Consider the following 6,745-nt stretch of genomic DNA (forward strand, 5'->3'; position numbering starts at 1 on the left):
AATCATTTTAGTAGTTTTAAAGTTATTTGTAAATGCAGTTGCTATTGAAAGCAGTATCTGTCTAACCTGGAGGAGAACTGCACGGCACTTCTCACATAATCATTTTGTGATTAAATAACTGGCACTGAGTCACCTTGTGTGGTTGTAGATTTATAGGGATGATGCATATAAAACTGTTTACTTCCTTATTGAAACACTGTATGTTTATCATATTGTCATATACTTGTATTTTATTGAAAATCTCAATAAAAAGAATTTCAAAAGAAAGTAAAACTGTTTACTGATCTACTAATCTTCACGGCAAGTTGGCACAAGCGCAGGCAGCATTTGGCATGATCCTTTCATTTGTCGCACTGCTGTTAAACGAGACGATACTAATCATCCAAGCTTTACTACTGGCAATTTATATATATATATATATATATATATATATATATATACGAAATCCAAAGGTGCACTCCGTTAACTGCGTCGAAACCTGGGTGCCACCCGAAGTAAATGGATATTTGCAGAAGAAAGCGACACTCACAGGAAGTTTTTTGATGCAAAATATTAGTGTATTTATTCCACTCAACGTTTCGATCCCACACAGGGATCTTCGTCAGGAGATTACAAACAAACAGCCAGACCATGCCCCAACCCAGAATTTAAACCCCCTGGCCGTTTATTGGCGCCAAAACCGTTGCTAAGCAACCACCAAACAATGTGGGGAAATGTAGGGATCTTCATAGAGCAGTGTGGGGTGTGGGAACATCATATAAGTATCGATAGTGCTGGCAAGTGTAGCCATGTGAGACAAAGTGAAGGATAAGATAAAAAAAGTAAGAAAGTAGCAAGTGGGGAAACGTGCCATTGTGTCAGTTTTAGGCTAAACATCACAGTATAGCCGTCAGCCAATCGCAACAAGCCTCTCCGTGAATCGACCAATCAATGCGCAGTGTAGAGGTGGGCGTGCGCGTAGACGCACCAGGACTGCTATACTCCGATCCGCTCACTAGCTGGCGTTACCGGGGCAACCGGATGACTCTGTTCCGTGCAGAACTGACAGGGGGAGCCGTGCGGGATTCCTTATATGCGGCCAGCCGACATTCTTTTATAGTAGCGCTGGGAACGGCCAGCTACAGGTTACTCGGTAACCATATTGTAACAGCCAAAGGACCGCTAAGGAGACAGTTTACCGCTACTCCGCTCATGAGTGCCAAAATTCCCAACCGTCATGGCTGACACGATCAAAGTAAATAAAATCGACACGGGTATATTCGTCCTTGCCCACATACCGCTGCTTCATGGCGCTTTCATCTCTTATGTAGGCTGCGATCTAGGGGCTGCTGGCACATTTGGGGCACAGGGAGGAGAGGGGAGGAGGAGGGGAAGTAGGTTAAAAACAAGTTATAGGAGAGGAGGAAAGAAGGACAGGTCAGAAATAGAAGTAACATATCAAGCAATGGGGGGCCTTAAATAGAGTCAATCGAGTCCTTCATGTGACTTCATTTGGGTAACGGGGCGGAACACAGCAATAAGGGCAACATGAACAAACTCACTGGTAATATCTGTTAAAGCAAAAGCAAAATATATTAGTGTATAGTCTTGTAGCGTGAGAAGGGTTGTTCAACCCAGAATAAAGTAAGTCAGGAGAGGTGGAAAAAATCTTTGGATCTTCACAGGAAACAGCCCAACGGTAATGTTTCGTTTAGTCCACGGGGAGTGACCGTGTCCAGTCGTTGGATCCATCTTGCTTCCCTTTTGAGGAGGGCCAAGTCCCTATTTCCCCCACGAGTCAATGGTGGTTGGTGGTCAATCGCCATACATCGGAAGGTGGGTAGGCCGTGTCCCATCTGTAAAAAATGTCTAGCTACCGGTTGTTTGGCTGACTGTTCCTTCAATGCCTTGCTGATCGCTGACCTATGGTTGGCAATCCTTTCGCGAAGGGGGGTGGTGGTCTTCCCTACATAATAAAGGCCGCAAGGGCAAGTCACAATGTAAACCACAAAAGCCGTTGTGCATGAAAGTCTGTGTTGAATTTTAAAGCGCTTACCCGTATGTGGGTGAGGGAAATCCTTCCCTATCAGTAAAGACCTGCAGGTTGTACAATCTGGGCACCGGTAGCAACCCAACTTCTGTTGCCCACTCAGCCAATTACAGTTAGCCCCGGATTTGCCGATGAAATCCGTTCTCACCAGGATATCCTTTAAGTTATGGTTTTTGCCATGACCAAAGGTGGGTGGAGGTGCTTCAAACAAGGATAGGCCATCGTCCATAGCTATGATCGGCCAGTTCTTCTGTAAGCTGCTCCTCAGATGTTTGGTGACATGTGAATACTTAGATGTGAAGATCATGCGTGGTGTCTGAGACGTGTCTTTATTTCTCCTGGTTAGCAGATCAGTTTGTTTGAATTGTCGGGCTCTCTGTAGTTGTTGTGTCAGGACTTCCTTGTTATAGCCTCTATCCAGGAATCTTGTGAAGGTTTCCAGTAACTGCTGCTGCGAGTTCTCAGGGTCACTATTGTTGCGAATTGTCCGTAGAAATTGCGAGTATGGAACCGCCCGAATAGTGGAGGGTGGATGGTCGCTGGCTGCGTGTAAGATGGTGTTTCGATCAGTCGGTTTCCTGTAAAGACTTGTTCCCAAGCCATCTTCTGTTTTGTAGATCAACAAATCAAGAAACTCTATACTCTTTATGTCATACTTCATGGTAAATCTAATTGGGGTGTCCATGGAGTTGAGTGTGTTAACAAATTCAGTCAATGTAGCAGCGTCCCCATCCCAAATCAGTAACAGGTCATCGATATATCTGAGATAGGCTACCAACCTTTCTGCAGTTCCCTTGATGATGTAGTTCTGTTCGTATTGTAGCATAAAAAGGTTTGCATAGGAAGGTGCCAGGGCACTGCCCATCGCTGTGCCAGATATCTGTAAATAAAAGGAGTTCTCAAATCGAAAGTAGTTCTTGGTTAAGACCAATTCCAGGAGGTCAATGAGAAATTCAGTGGGGACAGCCTTATCTGGTCGGGTTTCCAATGCTTCCCTGCAGGCCACTATCCCTTGTTCATGGGGTATCACAGTATATAGGCTGCTGACATCCATGGTTGCTAGTAGACAATGTTCTGGTAATCCCTCCAGTCCGTTCAGAATCTGAATGACATGGGTGGCATCACGTGTATAAGAGGGCATTTTGGTGACCACAAAAGTAGCTATTGGTTGGAATAAAGAGCCCACCGCTGATATAATCGGTCTCCCTGGCGGTGCAGACTGGGACTTATGGATCTTTGGGAGCGTGTAAATGATGGGCACTCTAGGAAACTCGGAAGTCAAAAATTGGAAAGTCCCTTGGTCCACCCAGCCAGCCAGGAGGGCATTTTGGAGTTTCAAGTCCAGCTCCTTTTTAAATAGCCTTGTTGGATCCCCTGGGAGAGCACGATAAGTTGATGTTGCTGAAAGTTGGTCGAGAAGTTCTTGTTTGTAATATTCATAGCTAAGGAGAACTATGCCCCCACCCTTATCAGCTGGGCGTATCACCAAGTCTTTGTCTTGTTTCAGGGTAGTGATAGCTTGTCTTTCATCCGCCGAAAGGTTCCGATGGGGTTTAATGCTGTGTAAGGTGGACAATGCCTCTTTGGACAGTATGTTGCTAAAGGTTCGGATTGATGCCGGAGTGTTGGGTGGATCGAATGTACTGGTGGGTCTGAATAAGGGAATGGCTTCCCTGGGTTTGTGTTTAAAGTGCTCACGTAATTTCAGTTTGCGTTGGAATTTGTGTATATCGCTTAGTATTTCAATAGGTTCAGGGGTCCTGCTAGGGATAAAGGATAGGCCCTTATTCAGAAGGGATAGTTCTCCAGGGGATAGTATGTGTTTACTCAGATTGAAGATCACATTCGCCTCCCCCTCGGTGGCTTGTTTTTTACCCTTGTATCTCCCCCGTCTCGTGTGGTTCCTTCTCCTTTTGTTATGTCCTGTCGGGACCTTGTACTGACCCCTAAAAAAGAAGAAGCATTCTGTGTGGCCTGGGTGGGAGGACCGGAATCTGAATCTGTAGACTGGTCAGAACTGTCCACGGTTTGTAGTGTTCTAGGCTTATGTCTTCTACGGATGTTGGGGAATCGATCTGTGTTGATCCCCATCAGCCAACCATATACTCTTTTTTGTTTGTAGTCCTCGGCTACTTTGTGTACTTTAGTCTGTTTGAAATTAGTAAGTTCTTGTCTATGTCGTTCGATGATTTCAGAAAGTTTTTTTAACCAGTCACAGGTTTTGTCAGCTTTAAGTGTCTCCAAGTGTGTGGATTCAATTTTTTCAATGTCGTCACGAACAGTGATTAAATCTTTGCCCACCTGTTCCACCACAAGCAGCATGAGGTCGAGGGAGCAGCGATTAAGGATGCCGCACCACTTGCTACAAAAGGTTGGATTATTGCGGCCTATGGTGGGTGTATTATGAACCCTGAAGCCTCTTGGGATCAATTTTTGTCTATGGTAATTTGATAGGAATACTCCATGTAGATTTAAGTCAATTTCTTTTCTTTTTAAGTCCAATAGTTCATGATAAATATTGATAGGAGACTTACTCACAATTGTGTTCAGTGTGGATTCAGGGAACAGAATACGGTCTGCATCCAATGCTGTGAAGCCAAATTCCCCTGTAGTGTCGATGTTCAATGCTTGTTGTGTAAAAAGGTCCTCCATCTTCCCCTCTTGAAAAGAAAATCGATGTCCTGATGGTCTAGAGGTTGTGTAATAGACCAAAAGATAAAAACTGTCTTTGGATTAGTAGTGCCGGTGCTGTCGGGTGCTACCATAGAGGCATACGAGGTCCCCAATATATTCGAAATCCAAAGGTGCCGCCCCGTTACCCAAATGAAGTCACATGAAGGACTCGATTGACTCTATTTAAGGCCCCCCATTGCTTGATATGTTACTTCTATTTCTGACCTGTCCTTCTTTCCTCCTCTCCTATAACTTGTTTTTAACCTACTTCCCCCCCTCCTCCCCTCTCCTCCCTGTGCCCCAAATGTGCCAGCAGCCCCTAGATCGCAGCCTACATAAGAGATGAAAGCGCCATGAAGCAGCGGTATGTGGGCAAGGACGAATATACCCGTGTCGATTTTATTTACTTTGATCGTGTCAGCCATGACGGTTGGGAATTTTGGCACTCATGAGCGGAGTAGCGGTAAACTGTCTCCTTAGCGGTCCTTTGGCTGTTACAATATGGTTAACGAGTAACCTGTAGCTGGCCGTTCCCAGCGCTACTATAAAAGAATGTCGGCTGGCCGCATATAAGGAATCCCGCACGGCTCCCCCTGTCAGTTCTGCACGGAACAGCGTCATCCGGTTGCCCCGGTAACGCCAGCTAGTGAGCGGATCGGAGTATAGCAGTCCTGGTGCGTCTACGCGCACGCCCACCTCTACACTGCGCATTGATTGGTCGATTCACGGAGAGGCTTGTTGCGATTGGCTGACGGCTATACTGTGATGTTTAGCCTAAAACTGACACAATGGCACGTTTCCCCACTTGCTACTTTCTTACTTTTTTTATCTTATCCTTCACTTTGTCTCACATGGCTACACTTGCCAGCACTATCGATACTTATATGATGTTCCCACACCCCACACTGCTCTATGAAGATCCCTACATTTCCCCACATTGTTTGGTGGTTGCTTAGCAACGGTTTTGGCGCCAATAAACGGCCAGGGGGTTTAAATTCTGGGTTGGGGCATGGTCTGGCTGTTTGTTTGTAATCTCCTGACGAAGATCCCTGTGTGGGATCGAAACGTTGAGTGGAATAAATACACTAATATTTTGCATCAAAAAACTTCCTGTGAGTGTCGCTTTCTTCTGCAAATATATATATATATATATATATATATATATATATATATATATATATAGAGAGAGAGAGAGAGAGAGAGAGAGAGAGAGAAGGAGAGAGAGAGAGAGAGAGAGAGAGAGAGAGAGAGAGAGAGAGAGAGAGATAATCGGCACTCACCATTCACTTGGTCGATTGCTGGGTGCTAACCAATCAATACTTATTAATTCACAGTCCATGAATAGGGATGTAGCAAACGGCGGAAAAAATGTTCGCGAACATATTCGCGAACTTGCGACAAAACATGCGAATAGTTTGCGAACGTCGCGAACCCCATAGACTTCAATGGGAAGGCGAATTTTAAAAGCTAGAAAAGACATTTCTGGCCAGAAAAATGATTTTAAAGTTGTTTAAAGGGTGCAACGACCTGGACAGTGGCATGCCAGAGGGGGATCAAGGGCAAAAATGTATCTGAAAAATCCATTGTTGACACAGCGCTGCGTTTTGTGCTGTAAAGGGCAGAAATCACACTACGTCACTCAGGTGATGTTTCTGGACACGGAATGTGAAAAAGCTCACACAGCTAGGTGGCACTTGGTTAAAGACTGGGCAAACAATGCCTGCAAGGGCAACGTATACACTACAGCAGTGGATACGGAATATATTATTTCTGCTTGGAAAACGTCACTCAGGTGGTGTTTCTGGAGACGGTATTATTATTGATATTTAGACAGAATGTGAAAAAGCTCACACAGCTAGGTGGCAGTTGTTTGAAGAACACACTGGGCAAACAAATTGAAACAATGCCTGCAAGGTCAACGTATACACTACAGCAGTGGATACGGAATATATTATTGCTGCTTGGAAAACGTCACTCAGGTGGTGTTTCTGGAGACGGTATTATTATTGATATTTAGACAGAATGTGAACAAGCTCACACAGC

The sequence above is a fragment of the Xenopus laevis genome, chromosome 8L (genome assembly GCF_017654675.1).
Source record: "Xenopus laevis strain J_2021 chromosome 8L, Xenopus_laevis_v10.1, whole genome shotgun sequence".
NCBI lineage: Eukaryota > Metazoa > Chordata > Amphibia > Anura > Pipidae > Xenopus > Xenopus laevis.